Genomic DNA, 8279 nt, shown 5'->3' on the forward strand with positions numbered 1-8279 from the left:
GAATCTAACACCATCATGATCACTAAAGCTAACTCTGCTTCAACACACCCTCCCTCATCTGCCTCCTTGTGAACTCTCTCTTCTGTGGGTTCTCATACCTCCATACATCTATCTGTCCCTTATCTCTGATCACCTCCAATAACATGCATCTTGATTTTTCCCATCTAAATACAACCCCTCTACCCACATCTAATCTGCTACATATTGTATTAAAATCCCCTACTATAATACACCTCCCCACTACTAATCCTTTTAGCTTCTCTATAATACTTCTCTTGTCTATTTCAACGTTAGGAACATAAATGTTCTATTACTATTATCCTCCCTGTCCGATCCTTATACACCGCTTTTATACTCTCAACTTTATCTTTTTAACTAGTATTGCTACCCCTCTTGCATTCCTAGCTCCATTATTATAATAAATGTCACCCCCCATACCTCTCTCACCTCTTCTACTTTTCCCTCATCCCAGTTTGTTTCTTGAATGCACAATATGTTGCTTTTATAGACATACAATAACTCCTTCACCTTCCCTTTATCCCTTAAACTGTTCACATTTACAGAAGTTACTTTGGCCATGAGAGCAAAACAAAATAAACAGAGTAACTGAAACACTGAAAAGATAAAGATCACATACCAGACCGCGGTCCCTTAGTCCTGTCTCCTCCCGCTTTGTCTTCTACAGCACTGAAAAAATAAAAACCTAGAACCACTCATTCACTAAATTCTGACCTTAAACATGTATGTGTAACGGTGGGAGACAGAACGGACCCAAACGCAACGCTGAGGGTTTGAAAAAAGAGGTTTATTGAGGAAAAATGGGGTCGAGGAGGGACGGGTGGAAAGAGGGGGAGAGGCAGACGGGGACGCGGGGAACCGAGTAGCTGAAGGAGCGGAAGGTGCTTAGGCTGGAGGCTTGAGGGAGGCTGGCAGACGGGGAGGAGAGGACGCGGAGACTGGGGACCAGGCGGGGTGCAAGAGGGGAGGAGGCAGGTGAGCGAGCCCGGCTGGCAGAGCTGGGAGGCAGAGGTGAGTGAACCTGGCAGGAGGAAACAGACAGACAGGGTTAGTAAGTAACTGGGACGTGAAGCAAAGGGAAATCTCAGAAAAAGCCAGAACGAAGCGGCGACACCAAGTCAGGAGCTGCGACGATTGAGCGAGGCTGGAGTGGAAAGCCGGGATAGAAATACTGGTCGTGATGAGGCTGATGGCTGGCAGGTGCGGCGGCTGGGGATGGAGGTTAACGAGGTGCAGGTGTGGGTAACCAGCCGGGCTCCGGGGCAGAGAGGGAGAGAGCACACAGAGAGAGAGAGAGAAGGCACAGGAGAAACCAGAATGCGAGGGAAAGGAGAACCAGAACACTCACCAACAGCCGGGCTGCCACCGCGACAGGGGCCCCCCCCTCAACGGACGCCTCCAGGCGGACCCCCCGGTTTGTCCGGGTGACCTCGGTAGAAGTCGGACAGGAGGGAACGGTCCAGGATCTGACTGGCAGGGATCCAGGAGCGCTCTTCTGGGCCGTAGCCGGCGAGACGTGGAAGACCGGGTGGACCTTCAGGTGAGGGGGGAGGGTCAGGCGAACCACGGAGGGGTTGATGACGGCCTCGACGGGATAGGGGCCGATGAACCGGGGGGCGAGTTTCTTGGAAGTGGTTTGCAGGGGGAGGTCTCTGGAGGAAAGCCACACTTGTTGTCCTGGCTGGTAGGCGGGGGCTGGAATGCGATGACGGTCGGCCAACCAGCGATTGCGGACCGCGGTGCGCTGCAGGGCGGCCGTGGCCTCCCTCCAGATGCGGCGGCAACGGCGCCCCATACTGAGGGGACCGCCACTTCCGCTTCCTGGGACGGGAACGGGGGGGTTGGTAGCCCAGAGAGCCCATGAAGGGGGACATACCAGTGGCAGCGCAAACCTGGGAGTTATGGGCGTATTCGATCCAGGGGATCTGAGAGCTCCAAGAGGCCTGTACGCCACACACCTGAATGCCGCCCCCAGGTCTTGGTTGACCCGCTCGGCTTGTCTGTTGGTCTGGGGGTGGTAACCTGAAGAAAGGCTGGCGGTGGTGCCAAAGGCGCGACAGAAGGCTCTCCAGACCTGAGACGTGAACTGAGGGCCCCGGTCGGAGACGATGTCCAGCGGGATGCCATGCAGACGGAAGACATGGTTGATGAGGAGGCGGGCGGTTTCCAAGGAAGTGGGGAGTTTGGGTAGGGTGTGGGCGGACTTAGAGAAATGGTCGACGATGGTGAGGATGACCGTGTTCCCATTGGATATGGGGAGACCGGTGACGAAGTCTAAGGCGATATGGTACCAGGGGCGACCGGGGACCAGGAGGTGGCGGAGCAGACTGGCGGGTGGCTGATGGGAGGATTTGGCGCGGGCGCACACCTCACAGGCGGCCACAGAGGACTGACAGTCCTTATCCATGGAGGGCCACCAGAATCGCTGGCGAAGTAGGAAGAGGGTGCGGGCCATCCCGGGGTGGCAACTGAATCTGGCGGCGTGCGCCCACTGGAGAACCTGGGAGCGGACACTCGACGGGACGTAGAGGCGGTTAGGGGGCTTGAGGCCGGGACCGGGTTCAGTGGACTGGGCGCGGCGAACAGCGGCTTCTACCTCCCAGACTACAGAGGCGACGAGGCAGGTGCGGGGCAGAATAGTGTCTGGGGGGTTCGGGGGAGTGTCCGGGGAATAGAGTCTGGGGAGGGCGTCTGGTTTAGTGTTTCGGGACCCAGGACGGTAGGAGAGGGAGAAATTTAACCTATTAGTCTATAATAGTCTTTTAGCGGTCTGGATATAGGAAAGATTCTTGTGATCTGTCAGGACTAGGAAAGGGTGTTCAGCCCCCTCAAGCCAGTGCCTCCATTCCTCCAGGGCCAGCTTAATAGCCAGCAGTTCTCGGTCCCCCACGGTGTAATTACGTTCGGTGGGGGATAGACGGCAGGAGAAGAAGGCGCAAGGGTGAAGTTTGTTATCCTTGGGAGAGCGCTGGGAGAGGCAGGCGCCGACGCCCACGTCCATGGCGTCCACCTCAACCACGAACTGAAGGGAGGGGTCAGGGTTGGTGAGGACGGGGGCGGAGGTGAACAGGGACTTGAGGTGGGAGTAGGCTGCAGCGGCCTCTGGAGACCAGACGAAAGGGACCAATTTGGAAGTGAGGCGAGTGAGGGGGGCGGCGACGGTGCTGAAATTGTGGATAAAGCTGCGGTAAAAGTTTGCGAAACCAAGGAAGCGTTGCAGTTGCTTTACTGAGGTGGGAGTGGGCCAGTCCGCGACCGCCTGGATCTTAGAGGGGTCGGCGCGGAGCCGCCCCCTTTCAATAACGAAACCGAGGAACTGGAGGGTGTGTGAAACTCACATTTCTCTGCTTTAACAAAAAGCCTGTTCTCCAGAAGCCGCTGCAGGACCAGACGAACATCCTCTGTGTGTTGGGCAGGGTCGCAGGAGAAGATCAGGATATCATCAAGATAAACAAAAACAAAGCGGTGGAGAAAATCACGGAGAACGTTGTTAACTAGGGCTTGGAAAACCGCGGGGGCGTTGGTGAGGCCAAAGGGCATGACCAGGTACTCGTAGTGCCCGAGGGGGGTGTTAAACGCGGTTTTCCATTCATCCCCCTCCCGGATCCGCACCAGATGATAGGCATTACGTAAATCCAGTTTAGTGAAAATGGTGGACCAGGAGAGGGATTCAAAGGCCGAATCCATGAGCAGGAGGGGATATTTGTTCTTAATGGTAATGGCATTGAGCCCCCGGTAATCGATACAGGGGTGGAGGGTCTTGTCTTTCTTGGCCACAAAAAAGAAGGCCGCTCCTAACGGGGAGGACGAAGGGCGAATGATGCCAGCAGCTAAGGAGTCCTTAATGTACTGCTCCATAGACTCCCTCTCCGGACGCGACAGGTTGTACAGATGACTGGAAGGGAGGGGAGCGTCCGGGAGGAGGTCTATGGAGCAGTCGTAGGGGCGGTGGGGGGGTAGCGACAGGGCTTGGTCTTTATTGAAAACTGGAGCCAGATCATGGTAGACTTCGGGGACACCGGACAGGTCGGGAGGGAGCGGAGGAGAGACAGGTGGGGCCGAATTACTGGGGGCTCGGGCAGACAGGAGGCACGAGGAATGACAAGAAGTACTCCAGTTCCTGATCTTCCCCAGCGACCAGTCGATATTGGGATTATGAGAGGTTAGCCGGGGGAGACCGAGAACCAAAGGGGCGGCAGGGGAAGAGAGGGACTCGTGGTGATTGCCGGAGGTGATAAGTGATAACCGGGGAGTGCGGTGGGTGACGGTGGCGAGAGGCTGGCCGTTTAGACCCATGGCGTGAAGGGGGGTTTCTAAGGGGACCTGGGGAATCTTAAGCCGGCGAGCTATTTGGCAGTCTAGAAAGTATGTATCTTTTGAGAGTAATCAGCCGCATCCCCAACTGTGTAGTCAGCCAATGGATATGGATCTGTCAGTTCGTTTGGGCCAAGAAGTTCCACCTTCTTCGTTGGACACATTTTTAGTTCATAGGCTCTGTAATGTTCCCTGTACCATGCACTCAGCTTTCTGACAATGAAAAGCAGCTTATCCTTGACAACAATCATCTGGATAATTTCTGTAAATTCTGGCAGCCCTGCCAATGACCCATGTGCAAGGATCATTCCATTCCTGTAGTTAAGGCCACTATACGTTGCATTTTTAGCCAAGCACACATCATCCAAGTCTGGGTGCCTCTGTTTAATAGCAAATGCTATGTCCTCTTTGAAAACATCTACCTGAAGAGTTGAAACATTTGTTACCTCCAGGGGGGATTTAGGAAAGCTGCACATGTAAAGGTGATGTGCCATGAGAAACTGATGTCTTTCTGCTAAGGACAGGAGCACATTTTTGAAGCACGTTGTATGGCACACAAATCTTTTGAAGAAGCTGTGCTTCGCTTCGAAGCGCATAGTCCATAGTGCAACTAACGGTCCAAACTCACAGATTAACTGAGGATAATGCTCCAGGAAATGGTGTTTAGGCAGAAGATTTGTCTCTGGGAAAAGCTCTTTAAATCTAACTCTGTGCTCAGATATCCACAAGCAATAATCACTGGCAGGAGCTTCCAAATAAGTTGTAACGTTACAGCAGGAACAGAACTGATTGGTGGCTGCTTCCCTGAAGTTGAAAGGGAAAACATTATTTAATTTTATCTGTTAGCCATCAAAGTGTGTTAGCTACTAACATCATGTACAAATTAAGAATACCCAACATTTAACATAACTAGATTTATACTTTATTTTATGATTTTAGGAAAGCTATCTAACATTTTGGTACATTTCTACCACATGTAAATGCTGTTAATAGTGTAGCAAACTAACATTACCAGCTAGAATTAGCTGGGCCTTGTACAAGATCACAGATACCCCTATGCTTTTGTCAGCAGAAGTAACCATCAAACAAGTTTGCAGCTTGAACCTGGCCATTAACTAACTTACCGAAAAGAACGAAAAAAAGCCAACGTTTGGAGCGTTATTTACCCCCCTTCCTGACAAGCTAGCATGTCATGGTTGGTACTAATTGATAATGCCTAATGTCGTGTAACGTTAGTTTCATATGATACTGATATCGTCACTAACGTTAGCTTTAAAATACGGCCTGCAGAGTTCTTAAAGACAGTAATTTCGGCAAATAAACATTTGCTAGGCTCTTCGCGCCACTGCTAACTATGGTTAACGTCATTAAAAACACTCAGCAGAGAAAATGCATTTTAATTCACAAACATAAAATTAAGTTAGCTGTAAAGTTAACTAACTTAACGTTACACGTGGTAACGTCATTGCCCCCACAAAATGCATTTAGAAATGATAGCTTGCATGTATTAGTTATGTTACTCACCCACGACCAGAAGACGGCTAACGTAACGTTAACGTTTTAGTTTCAATGAAGAATGGTAACGTAAGCTTATAATTGCATGCATTCAAGCGTATCAATGTTGCTCATTGATCTTCTGTGTCGCCGCCTGGCTGGAGGGGTCTGTTGGAGTGTACCGTCACGGCCGCCACCCAACAGATTATTCTGCGACGAACGTTTTTAAAAAAAATCCTTTATTTAGATGTAAACAGGTCAGAGAGCGGGATCTCAAACTCAACAGTGCGCATGTGCAAATCATGCTTAATCTAATAAAAATGCTCTGATCAAATGAATAAAATCAGTTTAATGTCCCGCTGCCAATTTATATTGGATCAATATAAAAAATACTTATTCAACCACAAACATAAATTAGAATGTTTACTTTAAGTGAAAAAACTAATAATTTTCAGCTGTTAGAGCGAGGAAATACACATTAAACGAACAACAGCAATGTTAGACTTTTTTCAGTGAGCCTTTCTTTTTGCTATCGGTCTCTGAGCCACTGCTGTCTCATTTTCAGATCCCTCTTGTCTCTCTTTTTCCATCTATTCTTCTCCGCTCCTCTGTTTTGGCACAGTCTCTCCATCATCCCCCTGATTCTCTGAACACCTCTGTCCTGTCCCCCTCTGTCTTTCCTCCTCAGTCTCGGCCAGCTCCTCGTCCGTCTCAACTCCTCCCGCCTGACCAATCCTCTCTTCCTCGTCTTCCTCCATGACGCCGTCCTCACTGTCGCCGTCCATCTGATACCTCCGCTCCAGTTCTCTATCTACTTCATCGTTCTCACCTCCAGCCGCCTCCTCTTCCTCCATTGCATCATTACTTTCTTCTTTCTCGGTCTCTGGCTCGGTCTCTCTCCCCTCCTCACACTCGCGTGCGAAATGGCCTGTTTTTTTGCACCTGAAGCACTTGAATTCGGTGCAATTTCTGAAGATATGCCCCGGTTTTATGCAAAGTCTGCACACCCGCATCTGTCTGTCGTGGATCACACGGAAATACTCCGTGCCTCTGAGAGTCTCAAACTTGGTGGAGTACGGGAGTGAGCGCACCTTTAAAAACCTCGTTCCGTCAGCGATCTTCGTCCCCGGCCACATACGCCTCTTGATTGGCGACATCTGTCTCACTCCCAACTCATTTGTCTCACTTGTGATACTATCTTATAGTCCTCCATGTACACCGGCAGGATAATAAAGGACACCACCATATATCGGTGCTAATTATGTCTCTGGCATGCACAAGCGCTCCTTTCCCGCGAAGACCATCCATCAGCTTTGTCTTCCCCTCCTCGTCCCTCATCGTGACTTCATAAGTCCTTTCACCTCTCACTCTGCAGCCGATTACTTCTCTGCACTTTTTCTTCACCTCCTTCAAAACTTACATCATCGATACACTTGCCGTTCCCTCCACCTCCACTTCAATCGTCAAGTCTCTTCCATACTTCTCTCTCACTCCTCCTCGCTCTTCTCCGCCATTCTTTCTGTTTAGATTCCGTTCTCCATTTGCGCCTTGGACTTCATCCGTCTCGTTGCTCTGTCTTTTGTCAATCACGGGTTGTCTGTCCTCCTCCACACGCTCCTTCTCTCCCATATTCAACTGGTCCGTGTCCTTTCTCGGCAGTCTTTCAGTCCCATTGTTTGTAGCCATGATGTCCGGCCGATAAAAACCAAAAAACTTCCCCCAAACAGCAAAGCTGTCGGGGGATCAAGGCTTATAATAAACGCAAACTTTTTCCCAAACGAAATCTATCACAAGAATGACGAACAACTAATATGTATGAAGATAAGACGTTTTGATTCAAGGCACACTATTACCGCTCTGCCACTTCCTGCTTCAGCGTTCAGGGTGGTATGGCCGTAAGCCACAGGAGCCCCCACGAGCATCCCTTTTAAAGATGCTGTAACCTCACCTTTGTCTAAACAGGTAGCAACAGTAGATATTCAGGAAACACAAGCAATCGTCTTATGCTGCAACATGTCCTCATACCTAAACGACAAAAGAGGTCCATTGTCAGTTGTCCCAAAACCACATAAGTTCAAGGGACAGGCGTACCGGACCCTTAACAATGTGACATAAATCACATGAAGTGAGTCACGTGACGTGAGTCACATGATTTGAGTCACATGATGTTAAACGCGTGGGTAACGTTGTGAAGCAGTCATCCTTTGGTTAGGTTTAGGCAACAAAACTACTTGGTTAGGTTTAGGAAAAGTGTTAGGCTAAAAATAAGTAAGTAAATGAGTGCAAATTACACATTTCAAAGTCCAGAGACGAGCTGCTCTCTTTTTCAAAACTCTCTACCCACTGAAGCAGCGGCAAAGTGAAAAAGCTTACAGCACCTGGTATTCCCAGGCGGTCTCCAAATCAACAAAACATACTTAGAGACCAAACACCAAAGAGCGGACAAAATTTTG

This window comes from Micropterus salmoides, unplaced genomic scaffold, assembly GCF_014851395.1.
Source record: "Micropterus salmoides isolate LMB-PRFRI ecotype aquatic unplaced genomic scaffold, ASM1485139v1 Ms_hic_scaffold_7, whole genome shotgun sequence".
NCBI lineage: Eukaryota > Metazoa > Chordata > Actinopteri > Centrarchiformes > Centrarchidae > Micropterus > Micropterus salmoides.